This window comes from Cynara cardunculus (genome assembly GCF_001531365.2).
Source record: "Cynara cardunculus var. scolymus isolate 2C chromosome LG 7, CcrdV1, whole genome shotgun sequence".
Taxonomy (NCBI): domain Eukaryota; kingdom Viridiplantae; phylum Streptophyta; class Magnoliopsida; order Asterales; family Asteraceae; genus Cynara; species Cynara cardunculus.
The window spans coordinates 11,345,357-11,356,476 of record NC_037534.1 but is presented as its reverse complement, the minus strand read 5'-3'; positions in this window follow the sequence as shown (position 1 = coordinate 11,356,476).

Below are 11,120 nucleotides of genomic sequence, written 5' to 3'. Positions count from 1 at the left end.
AAACAACCCCAAAACAGCCACAAGTCCCAACCTAACTAATGTTGACACTTGACAGAAAACCTAAGTAGGCAATTAGGCATACATTGATACATACAATATTAGTATATTACATCTTCCAATTTGTAATGTTGTTTACAAATTACAKAAAACAGGGGCGCATGACARCTTCATTTTAAATTTGTAGTGTTGTTTAAATTACAGAAARCCTAAGTAGGCAATTAGGCATACATGATACATACAGTATTACATTTACAACTTTAAAGCTTAAAAGAAAACCAAAGTATGGAGGGCAAGTGGGCAACATCATCTAGATTATGAATTAATCAAGCAAGAATTAGAAACATAAAAAATAAAATAAGTAAAGTAAATAACCCTAACCTCACAAGTCACAAGTATTCAGATTTTGAGCAGTCGTCGGTCGATAGTCGAGACTCGAGAGCGAGAGAGCGAGAGCGAGAGGCGAGACTCGAGAGCCGACAGTGTTAATTTGAGATTTCGATTCGTGAATCGTGAGTTCAGAGTGGTGATTTGAGATTTCGATTTGTGAATCGGTTCATGAGCGAGGCGGGAGTTGGAGGACGAAAGAGAGAGCGAGTGAGGCTAAGCTAATTGACGATCAATCGTGGTAAAGGTAATCTTTTTTTAGGCCCAAATCAAAGCTGAACCATATATGTATATTGGGCTTCATAAATTAGATGCCCTTAGTCTTTTTGCTGCCCTGGGCCGTCGCCCCTTGGGCCAAGGCCGACCCTGCCCTCGACACCCTCCAAATCAGCAACCGGTCTCCGTTTCCGTTCCTATAATCAATCCTTACCGGTCCTGGATCGGGCTCATTTTATCCATCTCTAAGTTTGAGCATCTCCAATCCAACACCAAATCATTTTAGCGCGACATTAATTCTTACACTAGTTTGATGTTGATGAATGAATGATAGGGCACCAATTTTGGTTTTCTATTTTTTATTTACCCCAATTTGATGTTAAAACGTTTTTTAATTACAAAATGGTCCTTCAAATTTGATGGTTATATATTATCTTATGTAACATGATAATCGATGATGAGCGTGATCTTAATGTACTAGTTGAACTTGTAAGAGATGTGTCATTGATAAGAGATCGAAGAGTGGTGAATGGTAAGAGTTAAATCCATCAATTATGTGTTTTGTATAAACAAATCAGGGGTAAAGAATCTCATGATGCTCCATGGAATACATTAATTGATCATTTTGTAGAAAGACTATTTCAATTTAAATGTGTGTGTATTGTTTCTTTAAATGTGTATTATAATATAACTTTCTTTAAATAGAATGATATTTTATTTGAAGCTAGCTATGTACCAATAGTTTAATTTCTTTTCAATTGTATAATACTATAATTTAAAAGCTATAATGTTTGACTTGATAAGTAATATAGGATATGTTTGTAAACTGATTATTGCAGTTTATAGTTAAAATCAATAATTTTAAGTGTTTGGATAAACTAAATTTCTATAGGTGGCATGGTGAATGGAGGAGATGAGTTCAATAAGGCTACAATAGGTATGTAGGATGAAACTGGACAGGATGGGATAAAACTCGGTATCCCACGTTTGGCACGACATGAGACAAGATGAAGACTCAATGTTCCACATTTGACGTGACATGGGGACAGGATCACCAAATGGGACAAAAAAAAAAGACTTTTGCCATCAAAATAGGTGGAATAAGATGAAACAATGACAAGACAAAAACAATTTTTTTGGTAATCTACCCTAATTTGATACAAATGTAAGATGTTATTTGTTTTAATGGTTACCACCACCGTCTATTACCATCACCACCACCACCAATGGCTACTGACAGCCACCAAGAAGTTCATATGCACGCATGCATGTGTCATCACCTCATTGGTCGGAGGTCCAAGCGCTTTAGGGAGATCACCTTCACCCATGTTCCGAGAATCGGACTCAATTCCAATCGATTAAAGACTAGGAATGGTATTTTTAAAAAAGAAAATGTTTTGACCACCAACGGCCGCCTCCACCACGACAACCTCCTCCACCACCTTCTCAGTCACTATCGACCACCGACCACCACTATCATCGTCAGCCACCTCCATCATAACCACCACCACCTCTACGTCTACCACATCGACAAACGCTTCATGTTTCCATTGTCGGCTGACACCACGACCATTGTCCACGATCTTCATGTCCTTATAGTCATCATCGTCCACCAGCCACCACCGCATCCACCTCCACCAACATTATCGTTGCAACAACCTCATACCTCCATCGTGCCTCTGTCAATTCATAAGAATCTTCACTGAATAAAACTTAGTTTTTTATTTGTACAAACCAAGTTTTTTCAAACTACCATCAATTATCTCAGATTCTTCATTCAAAATTAGTATTTTATATATGTATGTATTTACGTATAAAAAATGTAACATGCCTTAGACTTACACCCCTTGTACTTTTTGAGCCATTTTAAGTGTTTGGTTTTATGAATATTAAGCCTCAAAGTTGAAAAGCTTTCCATCAGTCAAAAGTTCGAAAATTCGTGTGAAAAACAACTTTCACTGCAGGGGAGCCATAGGGACATGCAACTTGCCACGCGACTTGTGGTTGCAAGTAAGGTCCAGGGTTGTGCTAACCTATGTGTTTTAGCCGATTTTAAGGACCATTTGCTCATTTCATCATCTTTCTTCTTCATTTCTTCTTCTCTCGTTCTATCCCCTCATTTATTTTGATTGAAGGAACTTTAATTGAGATCATTTAAGACTACAACATCAAGAGGATTCAAGTTATCATATCTATTTGAAAGATCTAGGATCTCCTTTCTAGTTTCCAGGGTTTTCCCCCCTAAAAACCTAGTTTATGAGTTCATCTTCCTTCTACTTCTTAATATACATGTTAAAACCTTAATCTCTTACATATTTACAAGCTTTCTGCATAAATGATTCCATTATATAAGGGTAAATGTTGATTTTGGTATTTTTGACCTAAATGGCAAAATGAAGCATCTTTGAGTAAATTCCTTGGTTCCTTTGGTTTTGATCCATGAAGTTGAAGGGGCTTTCATCCCTTGGACATATTGACTTCATAAAGAAACTTATTCACCCTCTTTTCTCACAAAAGTAACTCGACACAGATGAAGGATCATGTTATATTTGGGTGTTTTGGATGTCATTGTGCGACTCTTTCTACATGTTATGAACCCTCATAAAACGTGTATATATGTATCATATTTAAAAGGATAAGTGTTTGAGAGTAACTATGAAATGTCTTTGTTTCTAATACGGGGGTTAATGTGTTTTCCTTGTATTGTTAATTTCCCAAGTTTGGTGTTGTGGTGTTATAACCCTTATGCACGAGGGTTGTGAAAATTGTGTTAACATATTGGATATATTGATTCCTATCTTGATTTCTAACTAGTAGTGTATCTGCGTAATGCGGCGGGAGCCATGAATTTTAACGATTTTGAAGTTCCACTGGTTTTATAAGATAAAATTTAACGATGATATATGTTACTTGGTCTTTACATATTAATACAATTTGAATAAATAAGAGTTATGGTTCCAATTACAGACTATCGATGAAAAAAATTGTATGACAGTTTAAAATCCAATATATTTAAACGACTTCACAAATGTGTTCGATTTACATCAAGAGCAATGAACCAAGAAACTTGAGTTTTAAGATAAACACTCAAAACTAATAAAGAAAACTACAAATTTAACAGATCATAAACCATGAAAATACCAAAAAAGATGAGTTTTAAAATGAAATTTCAACTGTTTGCCCTATTTCTTGTCCAGAAACTCATATTAAGGTTGAATTAATATATATATATATATATATATATGGGGTTAGGCTGTCTAAATTGCACTATATAATATGTTCTTGGGTTTTTTTGAAATATATATATATATATATATATAAATAACTATAAAAGTATAAATCGTAAATATTAAAAATATTTTTTTTACAATATATATGATAATATAATTAAGTCAAAAATATTCAATATTGGACTCATTTCGAAGGTATTAAAGATACGAATATAATGGTGTAACTTGTTAAAATAAAAATGTAATTTTTAAACATGTTCTAATTGATATACGATTATGTATATTAATTCGATAAAGGTTTAAAATGAAACATTTAAAAGTAAAAGACGTAAATTAAATTAATTAACTAATTACAGGGGTATAAAGTGTAAATCTAAAATTACAATTTTAAAAAAATCGGTTGCGAGAGGATGAGTGTATGTGAGGGGGTGAGTGCATGTAAGGAGATGAGGGGGTGAAAAAGTGTATAAAAAGTATCTTGGTCATTTAGTATTTTAAGACTTTTGCTAAATTTGTTTTATAAGATAGTATTGATAAGTGGACCCTAAAGGCTGAATGAGAGCCTTGAAGTGAGACTTAGCTTAGCTAATGTGCATGAACTAAGATTCATTGACCTTGAGCTGAAACTCTTAGGAGTAGATGTTGTGAGATTTATACGAAGATAAATCTCTCGGAGTGTTAGCAATGGAGACACGTGCAAGTATACATGTATCAACTCACTGTCGTTTTTTACAAGTAATAAAAAATAGTAAGATACCAAGTATTGATCCATAGGGACAGGAAAATCTAAACTTTCTTAAGTCAAACCGAAAGACAATTTCAGTTGGCGAAATTAAAGAATTGTTTTTGAGTTGGTTAACTAAAACTATTGATACAAACAATTAATTAAAAAGAAAGAGGGTGTAGAGAACCGTTAAAATTTCCAAGCAAATAAATAACATAGAACATTGTGAAAAATAGCTAAGTTTAATCCAACCATCAGCTTGTGTAAGGTACTCTCTCGAGATTGAGAAAGAAACGCATCTAAGGACCAACTCTAATGTTTCCAAAATAAAGTCGGTCCTGACAATGACACAATCTATCCCTTGTATAAGTTGTACAAAATCAAAACAAGTCTCCATGATTCTAAGTAACTTTCTCAAGTATACCTTCATATCATTCAAGTTGATGTGTTTGGGATGACTTATCTCTAAGTTCATCAAATTTTAACATTTTAACTATAATCAACTTGTCAAAAAGAGATGTCATTTTTGTTAATATAACCTTGAATGAATGGTATGAAGATTTATTATTAATTAACAAATTTCTACCATCAAAATCGGTTTTTTATCTTAACGTCACCCAACACCCAAGCTACGGTTGTCAGTTTATCATCGCTTGTGATCTTTGCATTTTAAAAAGATTAAAAACGAGAAAACAGATTTTTACAACAACTAAAAAATATGAAAGCCATGTTAAAACTAAAGACTACTAATCTCGGGTCACAAAAGATTATGAGTCTTGTGTACTGCAACAGGAATAGATTAGCTCTAAACGATTATCGAAAATTAAAGTAAACTTGGAAAGAAATTAAGATGTACTAGAAAACGATTCTTCAAACAAACAATTGATTAATAACTTGCAAACCAAAATTAGATAACAAAGTACTTACGAAATAAAATCTAGAGAAAGACTAGAGTGATAACCAAAATGTTGAGTGTGTTTTTAAACAAAGAAAGCACACATATTTCTATAAATAATTCACTTTGGACTCTAAGTAACAAAAGTACAAGATGACATAAACCTTTAGTGTAATCTATAAGCTTTAGATAGGCCTAAAATGATAAAACTCGACTGCAAGTGAAACTGGCCCATATTCGATCCAAAAATAAATGATTCATCTAGGAAGCTGTAATATTATCCAGATCTACAAAAGTTTATTTTCTTAATAATTCATAACTTACATAAAAATACTAAAAACTATAAAACAAAGATAAAAGAGACTCAAATGAATATTATGGCGAATAAATTAAGGAAAATGATAATAAAAAAATACAATTGGGTTAATAAAGTAACACCTATCTCTCTCTCTCTCTCATACACACACACACACACACACACATATATATATATATATATATATACACAAACACACACTATATTATTAAAACATCATAAAGAAAAAAAAAAGACAAAATTGGTACGTTCATTTTATGGTTGGATAAAAGACAAAAAAATGGTAGAAGGACGTAAATACCTCTCATTTAATGGATTTTTTAATGACCATTAAAAGGAGGGGCTAAATACGGACGTTTTTACAAATCACGATTGCCATCTTATAATTTCAAAACAAAGAAAACAAAAAATGTAAATTTTCGATAAACCATAAAAACCAAATTTATAGTTTACTCAAAAACTAATTATTGAAATCAATATAAAAATCACTCAACCACTCAAAAAAAAAAATTATTAACCTGGATATCTAACCCGTTATGCGAGCCGACTAATCACAGGGCAACCACCTGCTTTGCAGATAGCCTGAAGTCACCGCATTTGAACCTCCGTGGCCACAAGGGGATTCTTATTCCTCCTTGGATTTGAACTTGGGACTTCCTGATACTTTTGACCTTTGGAGTCAAACTCAAACCAATCAGGCACCACCCTTGTGGTTAACCACTCAAAAATTTTTAACAACTAGAAGGGTACTTGCGCAATGCAGCTAGATAAATCTTCATTTTAATGTTTAGTTTTTTTTAATCGATATAATACGATTTTATGTGATTTTGAGAAAACAGTAATGTTTTTATTTTTTGAATGAAATATAGATTTGATGATAACATAAAAATTTGAAAAAAATAAATCGATATTAGTATCAAATTAACTATTTAATAATTCTCATTTTTTTGGTGTAACTTCTTTAATTCAATTTTTATTATACGTTAATTTAGATTTAATAACAAAGTAATTTATTTTTTATTTAATGATATAATTTTTTATAAAGATAAAAGTTAAATATTATGTTACAACTTAATGATTATCTTAATTATAATTTAGAATTTCTATATTTAAAATGAATGTTTATTTTGTATTTGATTATGTTTATCTGCAGTTAATCATACGAATTCAAACATCGAGCTTTAATAAGTTGTACTTATGCATAATTACTTGTAATCTTGAATGTTAAGTAATATGCATCAATAAGCAATACTTCATGCATAAAAAAATGGTTTTTAAAAGTTTTTTAATCAAATATTTTATAATATAGTATAGATATAAAAAAATTAAAGAAATAAATAGAATCAATCTAACTTATACCTAATAGTAATGCTAACCAACAAACATATAAAATTTACAAATCTTTTTAAAAAAGATTGTTGACTTTTTGTTAGACATGGTCAAAAACCGTCCTGGACTGCGTCGGGCAGACATCGGTCCCGGACCAGAATAGCCTTCTTTCGGACCGGTCTCGGTCCCAATCTCGTGATAATGTGGAGGTCCGGTTAAGGGACGTTGTAACAAAAAAAATTCATTTATTTTTGAATTGTTTTGATAGATTTTTAATAATAGACTTTAAAGTATATAACTGAGTCACTCAAATACATTTTAAAAATACGTTTTATTATAACTTCGATTTAATAAATCATTTAAAATTACAATCAAATATTCAATTATTCAAAAATACACTTATTCGTCATCGGAATCCCATGTCGGATTGATTTGAGGAGTTCCAGTGGCTTGAATACTTCTAATAGCCTCTTGCTCATCAAGGTCATCAATGTCGAGTTCCTCATCATCATCATGTTGTGATTAAGTGCCGCCGGTATCAATAGTTGGCGGCGTACTCTAATGATGTGGTGTGTTGAATTCTATCAACGCTATCCAATTAATCTTTCAAACATACACAAACACTCTACGGGATCCGAGTTGTCAGTCGTACCCAAAAAATCCTGCCACTAGAGAAAAGGCGGACTCCGAAGCTACGGTACTAGTTTGGATTGTTAGTATATCACGGGCCATGCATTGCCAAAACCTGGAATTGAGGTTATTTCTGTTTCCAAAAATCTAATAGATCAATTTTTTCAAAATCTTCGACATCATTTGCGGGGCATGCGACCACAAAATTAGTATGGACATACATATTTAGTTCAATCAAATTGTTATCAAATCTATTTTTTTTACTTGATTCATTTAAAACCTCGTTCATTATGTTAGTCATCAACTTTCCGGCTTTGACGATGACCACTAGAACTAGAACCCGTAAATAAACGACTTGAAGAGCTTTGTTGTTGGCTTCCTCCCCCACAAAAATGTTTATAATAATCAAATAAATCTTGAAAATTACGATTAAACAAACCTCTTTGTTCCGTTGAAAAAGAATTATGTGTAGCCGTATCTAAACCAAATGTCACACATATTTGTATAATTAAAACTTTAACAACGATAACATTTAAATACGAGTTTAATGCCGCGACACAAAGAAAAGAAAATGGGATGCTCATAAAATATTTTAACAATTTCTTTTTCATTGAAACTCATCAACCTTCCACAATCATGATGGTCTTCTATTGTGCAACCTTTCTTGCTAAAATATAGAATTGATTTAAAATTAAAGGGCTAGTTGTATAATAAATACCGGATAAAATAGTTGTTGCATTTTTAAAAATCACCCAGAATATCGTATAATCCTTCAAGAATGGCCCAATCAAGATTCCCAGTAGAATTTTGCGGTAATGGTGATTATAGAATGAAAAATATTTTTTTTTTGTTTTAGCAAATTTTCAATCATAAAATAAGTCAAATTTCATCTAACGGACATATCAAACCTTGGTCCCGAAGCTCTAAAACCAATGTCTTCGCAATATTTTCTATATCCCTCGTGCATTTTCTTACCATTTGTGAAAACTCGCTGTAACATAAATCTAAATTTATCTATTGCGGGTTTACAAGTATTTAAACCATCTTGAACGACTAATTTATTATGAGTGTACAACAACGTGTATGAAAAAATTTACCGTTTAAAATAGGGGTCAAATGACACTTTAATTTTTCAACACATAGATAATTATTATTAGCGTTATCGAATGAAATGCTAATTATTTTAGCAAATAAATTAAAATGCAAGACATTTTTTAATAATTGAAAATTGGCGTGCACCCAAATATGGCGCACCAAACGGTTCAAACGTGATTACACGTTTGAATAATTACCACGATTGCGGCTCAATCCAATGTGTCATAATGCATATATAAGAAATCGACAATCCGTGTAGTGCGCTCCGTATATCACACGTTAAAAAAATGTTGTTAGGCAAAAGAGAAAACATTTGTTGTGTTTTATTTCGACACATTTCCATATTTTAAATGTATCACGCCTATGAGTTTGACGACTTACCGGCTTCTATCGTGGTTGTAGTGTTTTTTGGATCAACTTCGAAATGTGAGGGTTGTCAAAATGTCCGAATGGCAACCTGACTTGAATGACAAATTGTATTGTCATTTGTCGGTTCAAGTCGGCATCAAACGTCCATATTTGAYCTTGATTGTCAAGTATCGGTTGGCTTGAATCCCCCCCCCCCCGACCTCAACCCCAAGCATGTTTTTCGGTGAGCCGCCTTCAAGTTGAATTTTTTTTTTCGTCGTAAAGAGAGTTTGATACATTTTGCGTTGCCCCTTTTTTTCCCCGTTCGTGAGGATAACCATGTTGTTTGTATTTCAAAATCTTGGACTTTCATCCGTGCTCAGAGAGAACTTGGCAACTTGTTCACCGACCATTTTGAAAAACAAAGAGAGAAAGAAATGAGAATTGAGAAGTGGAACTGAGAAACAAATGAGTCGAAATCACAAAATGTAGCGAGAATTGGGAATATTTTTTTGGATTTTATAAGTTGGTATCTTATCACATACACCATAAACACTTAGGCGATTTTGTAATGTTAAAAGTTTCGCCATGGAAATGTGTTATCAGATTCGGGAAGAAAGAAAAGCTCAGTCCAAGGTATGTGGGGCCGTTCAGAATATGTAAACGAGTTGGGCCAGTAGCATATCAGTTGGAGCTGCCAGAAGAGCTGAATCGGATTCATAACACTTTTCATGTGTCGAATCTGCGAAAATGTTTGGGTAATCCAAATTTAGCCATACCACTGCCAGAGATTCAATTAGACAGTAAATTGAATTTTGTGGAAACACCGGAAGCTGTTGTTGACAGAAAGATCAGAGTACTTAGAAACAAAGAAATAAGTCTGGTTAAAGTGCAGTGGAAGTTTCACAAAGGACCGGAGGCGACATGAGAATTGGAGTAAAAAATGAGATCAGAATACCCGTGGCTTTTTGATTAAAGGAATTCCGGGACAGAATTCTCTTGAGGGGTGGATAATGTGATAATCAGATCCTGGTTATTACCTAAGGTATTAAATACGTGATTATCTGATTTAATAATTACGTGATAGCATGATAATTGATACATGCCGGTATGAGAATTTGTGAATTAATTGGATATATATATATATATATAGTGTGAATATATATATATATATATATGTGATTATTATGCATGCATGGAAGTATGGATATGTATGTATGCATGTATACATGGTTATGTGTCAAAGTGTGAGGTGGAGGGGGGGAGGAAGGCGGTTAGCCGACCTTCCCTATTTGGAAGGTATAAAAGGGGGCTTCACCTCCTCATTTACTCTTTCCTGCTATTTTTAGAAAGTTGAGAGCTTTAAAAGAGTGTTGTCCGGTTTGCTTTAAGGAAGTGGTTTCAAGTATCAAGTTTCAAAAGGAATCGATTTCTAGCGTTTTGGTTCAAAAGCTTTATAAGGTGAGTGATTTCTAAATCTTTTTGTATAAAGATTTTACTGGTTTTATTTGCATGCTTCGTATTGTTTTTATTTGAAAGAAACCATGATTAATTTGTTTAAGTGTTTATCCGGACAAAGAGTGACTGGATAAGTATTTAAACCGGACAAGCCTTGAGCGGCTTAGTGACCGGACTAGTTTTAAACCGGACAAACCATGAGCGGTTTGTTGTCCGGAATTGGTAAACCGGTTGAGTGTTGGGCGGTTTATAATTGGTAGTATTACGTATGATTTTATACTGAGAAGTAGGAATACGACCACATGGGAAGCGGTTTATTTTTAAACCGGACAGGTCTTGAACGGACTGTTGTCCGGATTTGATATCCGTTCAAATATGTATTTGTTCTAAGTGTAAACCGTTCAAAGGATATGTGGTGTTGATCGGATTTGATGTCCGGACAAAGGTGGATTTATTTCTAAGTGTTTAAATCGGACACTTGTTGACCGGACTTGT